The following is a 10,997-nucleotide window of genomic DNA, read 5'->3' on the forward strand; positions in this document are numbered from 1 at the left end:
TGTGTGTGTGTGTGTGTGTCCCCAGCTCAGCCCACCTGGGGGCAGGGCTGGCTGGCATGTGGTGCTGGGGGATTGAACCGCAGTCCCTGTGCTTTGCTAAGCTTGCTCTAAGTAGATGCCCTAGACCACTGAGCCATCTCACCAGCCCTAGAGCATTATTATTGCCTTTGGGGTATTGACTTTGTATCCTGGTATGCTACTGAATTTGTGTATCAATTCTAGTAGCTTCTTGGTGGAGTTTTTTTGGATCTTCCAAGTAGCGTATCATATCATCTGTAAATAATGATAATTTAACTTCTTCTTTACCTCTTCTTATTCCTTTTATTTCTTTCTCTTGTCTGATGGCTCTAGCTAGTGATTCAAGAACTACATTGAATAGGAGTGGTGATAGAGGACAACCTTGTCTTGTACCTGATCTGAGAGTAAAAGATTTCAGTTTTTCTCCATTTAGAATTATGTTAGCCATTGGATTGTCATAAATAGCTTTTATCACATTGAGGTAGAGGCCATCTATTCCAATTTTCTGTAGGACTTTGAACATGAATGAGTGTTGGACTTTGTCAAAAGCCTTTTCTGCATCAATTGAGATGATCATGTGGTTTTTGGATATGGCTCTATTGATACAGTGTATTACATTTATAGATTTGAGTAAGTTGAACTATCCTTGCATCCTTGAAGTGAATCCTGCCTGGTCATGGTGTATAATCTTCTTAATAATTTGCTGTATTCTATTCGCTAGGATTTTATTGAGGATTTTTGCATCTATGTTCATGAGGGAGATGGACCTGTAGTTCTGGTTTTTAGTTGCATCTTTCTCTGGTTTTGGTATCAGTATAATACTTGCCTCCAGGAGCGATTTTGGAAGCATTGTTTGCTTTTCAAAACCCTGCTTTCATTGCTTCCCATAAATTCTGATAAGTTGTGCTTGAATTGTCATTGAATTATAGATATTGTTTAATTTCTTGTTTAATTTCATGTGTAACCCATTGGTTGCTGAGGAAGGTGTTGTTTAATTTCCATGTATTTAGGGTTTTTTTCTGGTTTCTTTTGTCATTTATTTCGTTTCATTGCACTGTGGTCAGATAATATGCGTGGAATAATTTATGTTTTGTTATATATACTTAAGCATGTTATACCTATGAACTAGTATGTGGTCTGTTTTATAAAATGTCCCATGTGCTGCTGAAAAAATGTGTATTCAGCTGTGGTTGGGTGGAACATTCTGTATATGTCCACTAAGTCCTTTTGTTCCAAGTTCTGGTTCAGTTCTGCTACTTCTTTGCTAATTTTCTGTCTGCTTGACCTATCTTTTTGGGATAAAGGGGTGTTAAGGTCTCCTATTAAGATTGTTGTATAGAATATTAGATTTTTTATGTTCATTAAGATTTGTCTTATATGGTTGGGTACTCCCATGTTTGGTGTGTACATATTTATGACTGTTACTCTTCCTCTTGTATTTTCCCCTAACCAGTATGTAGTGGCCTTCTTTATTTCATTTGATCATTCTTGGTTTGAAGTTCAGACTGTCTGTGAACAGGATTGCTACCCCTGCTTTATTCTGAGGTAGTGGGTCTTGTAGTATTGTTTTCCATCCTTTAACTTTTGGCCTATCAATTTCTTTATGAGTTTATTGTGGTTTTTTGTATACAGCATATTGTTGGCTTTTGCTTCCTATTCCACTCTGCCAGTCTATTTCTTTTCATTGGTGAATTGAATCCATTTACATTGATGGTTATAATTGAGATTTATTGACTTATGATTGACGTGTTATTTACCTGCTATTGTATACCACTTTTTCCTCTGTGTTTAATTGTTTGACCTACTTGGTGGGTTCTTTCTATTCTTATTCATAGAGTTGTGGTCATTTTGGTCCCTCTCTAGGATATCTTTTAGTAGTCTGTGTAGGATTGGCTTTGTCAACATGAAATTCTTTAGTTGTTCTTTGTCATGGAAGTATTTTACTGCTCTGTCAAACTTGAAAGAGAGTTTTGCAAGGTACAGCAGTCTGGGCTGGAATTTGTTTTCTTGGAGGACTTGAAGTACTTTACTCCATGCTCTTGTTGACCTGATGGTTTGTGAAGAGAAATCTCCCATTACTCTGATGGGTTTTCCTTTAAATGTGATCTGTTTGGTTTTTGGTTCTCTCTCTCTCTCTCTCTCTCTCTCTCTCTCTCTCTCAGCTTTTAATATATTGTTCTTGTGCTGGATTTCTCGGATCTTGATTATTATATGTCTTGCTGTGTTTTTAATTGGGTTGATGTTATTTGAAGCTCTATATGCTTTAGTTACCTGAATGTCAGATTGTTTTCCCATATTGGGAAGTTTTCTGCCATTACTTCTGTCCATATTTTTATATCATTTGTATTGACTCCTTCTTTCTCATTGATGCCTATTAGTCTTACATTATTCATCTTGCATCGTTTTGCAGATGTTGAATTATCTTTTCCTGCATTGTAGTTGTTTTTAAGAGATCTTTTCTTACCTTTTCACTAGCTGCAATGGTGTCTTCCAGGTCTGAAACTCTATTTTCACTTTCATTCAGACAGCCTTACCAGGTTGTGATTGAGTTTTTAATTTCTTCTATGTCTCTTTGAATCTGCTTCATGCATTCTATTTCTTTCCTATATTGTTCATTCAAGGATTCCATCATTTCTGCATTCTCCTCTATTTTATATCAGTGTGTTCTTTAGAAGCATTTAGTACTTGTTTAGTTATAGTTATCATTTCTTTATTTACTTCAGAGATTATTTCTGATCAGATTTCCTCTGTTCATTTCTGCAATTGTTTCTTTAGTTAAGATGCTATTATTTCAGAGATTTCAGGTGTGTGATTTCCAATTTCTCCTATGCTAGTGTCTCCTGCATTTGTTCTGAATGGGCTCGTGACCAGAGAATGCATTTTGTTCCTTCTCTTTGTCATTTGTATAGCACTGTCCTCTGACCTTTGGTGTGGAGCTTGGTGCAGTTATTACCTTAACACCTACCAATGTTCTTATCCAAGAGAGATTATGTGGTTAAGGCAGTTATAGTTTTGTATTTACAGAACTACAGTTAGGAACACTAATAATGGGTAGTGATAGTTAGCAGTTGACAACCTTTTATAACTAATGGGTTTATATTTTAGACCATAAGAGCAAACATTATTTGTGTAGCTAAACATATTAAATTGGGAATTTGTATTTAAATTAGTTTCCCTTAGTTCTGTTTGATCACCTCTTATTGATGTACATGGGGTCTTCCAAGCAGAGTAGTTCACCCTGGTTACCTGTTCACCCTCTCTTGTTCAAGAGAGAAAGGGGATGCTCTCATATATCAGAGTCTAATAAAGTGTCTCAGCTTACTGGGTCCAGACTACCAAGTTCGAACTCCTCCAGATGTGCCTGGATTGGGTCTGGTTGCTGTACTCAGCTTCTTCCTGCTGCAGCATGCTGGGCCTGGGCTGTGGCTGGAAAGGGATCTGGTGAGGGTGCGTGGAAGGTCTCACACACACACACCCGGCTTGGGCTCTGCCTGGAAAAGGGATCCAGGGAGCTAGTGAGCAGGAAGAAGTTTCCACACACACTCTTCCACCACAGCCTGAGCTCTGGTTGCAAAGGAATCTGGTGAGTGTGTGGAAGGTCTTACTCACACACCAGGCCTGAGCTCTAGCTGGAAAGGGATCCTCTGTCTCTCTTATGTTACATTCAGGCTATCTTCCCCAGGCTAGGTGTAGCGCTGTCACCCATAATCCTAGCAGTACTCAGACCCACAATCCCAGCGTTGCATCATGACTCAATCACAAACTGTAGAACCACAACCAATGACTACATGAGGCTTTGGGGGGACAAATACACACAAACCATAATAGTAATACTCCCCTGTATAAATACACAATGTCTTTCTTAGCCATTCCTCAGTTGATGGGCATTTGGATTGTTTCCAAGATTTGTCCATGACAAATTATATTGCTATAAGCATAAGTGCACATATATTGCTGTAGTATGATATTTTCAGTTGTTAAGATCCAGAAGGGAAATAGCTGGATTGAATGAGACCTCTAATCCTATATTTTTGTGGAATTTTCACACTGATTTCATAGTGATTTTAGCAGTCTATACTCCCACCAACAGTAGTAAAAAGTCTTCCCCATAGCTACTCCAGAATTTGTTATTGGTTGATTACTTGATAATTTTTCCTGGGGTGAGATGGAATCTCAGTGTTGCTTTAATTTGCATTTCTTAAATATTCAATGATGTTGAACATTTTTTCATATATGTATTTGCTATTTCTTTCTCTGAGAAGTGTATATTTATCTCAGATGCCCATTTTTTTGATTGGGTCTTTGGATTTTTTTAGTTCTTTATATGTTCTAGATAGAAATCCTTTTCTGAGGGACAGTTGGCAAAATTTTTTTCACAAACCATGGGTTTTTCTTTTTACTTTGTTGGTGATTTCTTTTGATATACAAAATTTTTTCAATTAAATAAGATCCTAGTAGTTTATTCCTTGAAGTATTTCCCCTGAAGTTTGTTTTTTGTTCATGAACTCTCTGCCTACCCTTGTGTCTTTAAGATTTCTGCTACTTTCTCCTCCAGTACGTTTAGTGTTTCTATTTTAATATTTATATCTTTTCTTCATCTTGACTTCAGTTTAGTGACTGGTGATAGGCATGGGTCTGTGGTCATGTGCAGAGCAAGTTTTGTAGCACCACTTATTAAACAGGCTATTTTTCTCCCAGTGATATTTGGTTCCTTTGTCAAAGATAAGGTACCTAAGTGTGTTTGTTGTTGTGCCTGCATCTTCTAATCTGTTTCATTGATCCTCAGGTCTGTTTTTTTTTGCTGGTATCATGCTGATTTTATCACAGTAGCTTTGTAGTATAATTTCATGTTGAAGATGTGGTGCCTCTTGCCTTTCCTTGGTTGCCCAGAATTGCTTTTTAAATCTCTTCTGGTTCTAGATAAATTTCAGAAATGTTTTATCTAGATGTGTGCAATATACTAATGGTATTTTAATCAAGATTGTACTAAATCTGTGTAACAATTTTGGGAATATGGTCATCTTCACTATATTGGCTCTTCCTATTCAAAAACAAAAAATACCTTTCCATTTTTTGAGATCCTGTTTAATCTCTTTTATCAGAATACTGTAAATCTCTCTGTATAGATCTTTTACTTCCTTTATTAGATTAATATAAATATTTCATTTTTGGATGTTATTGTGAAAGGTATAGTTTCCCTTATTTCTTTCTTGGTGTCTTTGCTGTTTGTATACAGGAATGCTATTGATTTTTGAGTGTTGACTTTATATCCAGCTATGCTACTAAATTTGCTTATTAAATCTATGTGTTTTCATGGAGTTTTGGGAGTCATCTATGTAGAGTATCATTTCATCTGTGAATAGTAATGATTTCATTTCTTTCTTTCCAATCATTGTTTTTTATTTCTCTCTCTTGTATAATTGTGGCTAATGTTTGCAGAACTATATTGAATAAGAGTGGTAACAGTGGGCATCCTTGTCTTGTTTCTGATTTTAAAGCAAAAATTTTTATTTTTATCCATTTTTTATGATGTTGGGTGTTGGTTTGTCATAGATAGTCTTTATCAGATTGAGGTAAAGACCTTCTATTTTTTTAAAATCATGAATGAGTGTTAGATTTTGTCAAAAGCTTTCCTGCATCTATTGAGAGCATCATGAGATTTTTGTCCTTCACTCTGTTGATGTGGTGTATTACATTAATAGATTTGCATACATTGAACTAACCCTTTATCCCTAGGGTGAATCTCATTTGGTCATGGTGTATAACATGTAGTATTTGCTGCACTCTGTTTGCTAGTATTTTACTTAGGATTTTTGCATCTGTGTTCATTAGGGTGGTTGGCTTGCAGTTGTCTTTTTTTGGTTGGGTTTTTCTCTGGTTTTTGTGGAAGGTAATACTTGCCTCCAGGAATGAGTTGGGGAGTGTTGCTTCCCTTTTGATTTCATTGAAGAGTTTGAGAAGTAGTGATGTTCTATCTTCTCTAATTTCTTGTAGAATTCAGCTGTGAATCCATAGGACCTGGGCTTTTTTGTTGTTGGTATGTTTTAAATTATATTTTCAATTTCATTGAGTGATATTGGGTTATTCAGAATTTTTTTTTATCTTCTGGATTCAGCTTTGGTAATTCATGTATAACTAGGACTCTGTCATTTGTTTTGTGTTTTCCCTTCTGTGCAAGTAAAAATTTTCAAAGTAGATATTAATGATTCTTAGTTTCTATAGGATCTGTAGTGATTTTGCCTTTACAGAATATAATGAATATGAGAGAATACTGGGAACAGTTACACAGCAAGTTCCTAGATGTAGTAATTTAGTTAAAATGGACAAATTCCTAGAAAGACACAAGTGATGAAAAACGACTTGAGAAAAAACAAAAAATATAAACCTATAGCAACTAAGAGGTTAGAACAGTGATATTCCTTGCTCTCCAGCCAAATTCTAAGTAAATCTCTGATGATTTCAGTGTCCACTGGTGAAATCTGCTTTAAAAAATTTAAAAAGGAAATACCAGTTCGAGAGAGAGAGAGAGAGAGAGAGAGAGAGAGAGAGAGAGAGAGAGAGAATAGAGGTATTATTTATTGAATGTTTGAATCTTCCCAATGGGGGCTATTAGGAGGTAAGGCCTTGCAGAAGATTTAAATTGAGATCAAAAAGGTAGATTAGTAGAAGATTAGTAGATTAATGGGATTAGTGGAAGACACATCAGAGTTTCTCTCTCTGCCATGTGAGAATGCAATAAGTCACCATGTGTAAGCCATAAAGAGGGCTCTTACTAGACTCTTTCCATGACTAGATATTTCCTTAGATTTCCCCACCTACGTAATAAATATCCATTGTTATTTGCAGTCTAGGAGGGAGATACCAAGATGGCAGAGTAGTAAGTAGCCGAGAAAAATCACCTCTGAATGTTGCCATCCCGACATTGGAATACAGAGTGAAGGGAGAAACTTCAAAGTAAATTTCACTGCACATCACTGTACATCAGACATTCACCAAAATAGACAATATATTAGCTCATAGAACATGCTTAAGTAAATGCACAAGAACTGAAATCATCCCCTACATATTATTAGGCCATAGTGAAATGAAATTGTAAATCGATCGCAAAAGAAACCACAAGAACTTCACAAACACATCGAAATTAAATAGCACCCTCCTGAACAACCCGTGGTCAGAAATGAAGTTAAAGAGGAATTGAAACAGTTTCTACCCTTAAGTGATAATAACAGTACAACATACTGGAGCTCATGGGACGCAATGAGAGCAGCCCAAAGAGGAACATTTATAGCAGTGAATAGCCACATCAGGAAAACAGCAAGTGCAGATGAACAAACTAACGGTGAATTTTAAACTTCTAGAAAAAAGAAGAGTCTGCTATTCCACAGGCTTATGTGAGAGAGGAGTTATAAAGATCAGAGCAGAAATTAATGCATTAGAGACTAAAAACACAATAGAATTGAATAGTTGGTTCTTCGAAAGATTAAATGAAATTGGCAAACACTTACCTAGTCTTAAAAAAAAAAGAAAGAAAGACACAAACCCACACAATAGGGATGAAAAGGGTGAAATCACAATAGACCCTGCAGAAATCCAGAAGATCACCTATTTTAAAAACTTGTTTTCTAAAAAGATGGAAAATGCAGAAGGCATGAACAGATTCATAGATACATATGAATTATCAGAGCTGAATGAAGAAATATGATAATACTAAATAAACCAATATCAATCAGTGAAATCAAAGATGTAATTAAAAACTCACCAACAAAGAAAAGTCCAGGCCTGCATAGATTCAAAGCTGAATTCTACCAGAAATTTATATTCTATTCTTTTTTTTTTTTTCCCGGAACCGGGGATTGAACTCAGACCCTTGCGCTTGCGAGGGAAGCATTTATTCCATTGAGCCATCTCCCCACCCCCTACTACCAGAAATTTAAAGAGACATAACACCACTACTTCTCAGACTCTTTAATGATATTGAAAGGGTAGCAATACTCCCAAATTCATTCCTGGAAGCAAGCATTACCTTGATACCAAAATCAGAAAAGGATCTAACTAAAAAGATATAGCATATAAGCCAGTCTCCATAATGAACATAGATACAAAAATCCTCAATAAAATACTGACAAGCAGAATGCAGCAAATCATCAAGAAGATTATATACCATGACCAAGTGAGATTCACCCCAGGGATACAGGGTTAGTTAATTTTTATTTTTTGGCAGAACCAGGGATTGAACTCAGGCCCTTGTGCTTGCCAGGGAAGTGCTTATTCCACTGAGCCATCTCCCCAGCCCCCAGGGTTAGTTTAATATATGCAAATCTATAAATTAATACACCACATCATCAAAGCTAAGGACAAAAAAAAATCACATGATGATCTCAATAGATGCATAAAAAGCTTTTGACAAAGTCCAACACTCATTCATGATAAAAAAAAAAAAACAGAAAGTCAAAATAGATGGTCTTTACCTCAATCTGATAAAAGCATATATGTCAAATCAACAGCCAACATCATGCTAAGTGGATAAAAATGGAAAGCTTTGTCTCTAAAATCAGAAACAAGATAGGGATGTCCACTGTCTCCACTTTTATCTAACATAGTCTTGAAAACTTTATCCAGACTAATTATGCAAGAGAGAGAAACAAGTAATGGAAAGTAAGAAGTTAAATTATCATTATTTGCAGGTGACATGATACCTACACAGAAAACCCCAAAAACTCCACCAAAAGACTTACAGATTTAATAAGCAAATTCAGTAGCATAACTGGATAGAATGTCAGGATTCAGAAATTAATAGCCTTCCTGTACTTGTATAACAAACTCATTGAGAGAGAAATTAGGAAAACAACACCTTTCACAATAGCATCCAAAAAAATGAAATACCTAGCAATTAATCTAATGCAGGATGTAAAAGACCTCTATATTGAAAACTACAGTACCCATAAAGAATGTGGAGGAGGATATCAGAAAATGGAAAGATAGACCTTGCCCTTGGTTAAAAAGACCCAATATAGTGAAAGTGACTATACTTTCAAAACTGTTATGCAGATTTAATGCAATTCTGCATTTTTTTTTTCTTTTTTCAGTACTGGGGATTGAACTCAGGACCTTGTGCTTTCCAGGCAGGTGCTCGTGCCCCTGAACTATATCACCAGCCCCTTAAAATTCTGATCAAAATTCCAACGGCATATTTTACAGAATTAATAAAAGTAATCCTAAAATTCATTTGGAATCAGAAGAGACCTAGAATAGTAAAGTCAATTCTGGGCAAAAAAGGCAAGGCAGAGAGCATCCCAATTCTTTATTTGAAATTATACTATAAAGTTACTGTGATAGTACAGCATGGTGTTGTCCAATGGGGAGGGGAAAACAGACCCAAAGATTAATGAACAGATTAGAAGATGCAGAAACAGCCTCCGACATATTCAGCCACCTTAGCTTTGACAAAGGTGTCAGACACATTCACTGCATAGAAGGTTAGCCTCTCTAATAAATGGTTCTGGAAAAACTTGCTGTGCACATACCAAAGATTAAAATTTGATCCATTTCTTTCACATGTGCTAAACTAAACTTGAAATGGTCAAGGATCTAAATATTAAAACAAACACTAAATCTCCTAGAAGATAGAATGGGTACAACTCTTGAAGACATTGGTGTAGGCAATAACTATGAATAAAAAATTCTGGTCACACAGGAACTATCACAACTGGGACCTCATCTATTAAAAACTTTCTTTTTTTTTTTTAAAGCAAGAGAAACTACCAGCAGAGTAAGAAACAACACACAATGTGGGGGAAAAAATGTTTGCCAGCTCTTCCTTGAACAAAGGAGTACTACTGAGAACATATAAAGAACTCTAAAATATCAGACCTCCCAAATTTGGAGACCCAATCAAAAAATGGGCATCTGAGATGAATACACATTTCTCAGATGAAGAAATACAAATGGCAAATATGTGAAAATGTTCAACATCATCGGTCATTTGAGAGATGAAAATTAAAACAACACTGAGATTCTATTTCACCTTGCAAAGAATAGCTATTATAGAGAAATCAGCCAACAACAAACTTTGGAAGGGCTTTGAGGATAAAAGACTCCTTCTTCACTGTTGGTGGGAGTGTTGACTGGTGCAACCGCTGTGGAAATCAGTGTGGAGATTACTCAAAAATCTAGGATTAGAAACCCCATTTGACTCAGATATTACCCTTCTGGATATTTTCCTGAAGAATTAAAAGCATTATACCATGTCAATACACCATAAACACTCAAGTTTATAGCAGCACAATGTGTAATTACTAGATCTTGAAAAGAAAATCCAAGTACCCACCCACCAAGGAATGGATAATAAAGATGTGGCCTTTTTATACAATGGAATACTACTCAGCCATAAAGATAATAAACTAGAGACTTTCATAGATAAATGGATGCAACTCAAAATCATACTCATAAGCAAAATAAACTAGACTCATATGTGCTATATTATTAAAATATTATGCAATATTTTAATAATAATATTATATAATAAATATGATAAGCAGTAAAATTTCTTTTTTGAGGAGGTACCAAGAATTCAACTCATGACCTTGTGATTGTCAGGCAGATACTGTGCCACTGAGCTACATCCCCAGCCCTATCAGCAGTAAAATTTCACTACCTTAGAGTAGTTAAGAGTAAATTTGTAAGTTTCCACTTCATGCAAAGTGAATACATACAAAGGAATTAAGACAACTGGACCTTTCCTCATTCTTTTATGGAAAATTAGCCATTGAAATTAAAAAGTAATAAAATAGAATTTATTACTTGTAGAAGTAAAATGTGCAGTAATAGTAGTACAGAGTAGTCCAGGGGAGGGAGAATGGTAGTGTAGACCTCTATTTGAGAATGCACTGTGATGAGCTTAGCATGTGTTTATATACTTTACAGCAACAACCACTTAATAATATAGTTGCTAAATCAATATTAAAATGAAATTGATTTTT

Source organism: Octodon degus, unplaced genomic scaffold (assembly GCF_000260255.1).
Source record: "Octodon degus isolate 3935 unplaced genomic scaffold, OctDeg1.0 scaffold00010, whole genome shotgun sequence".
NCBI lineage: Eukaryota > Metazoa > Chordata > Mammalia > Rodentia > Octodontidae > Octodon > Octodon degus.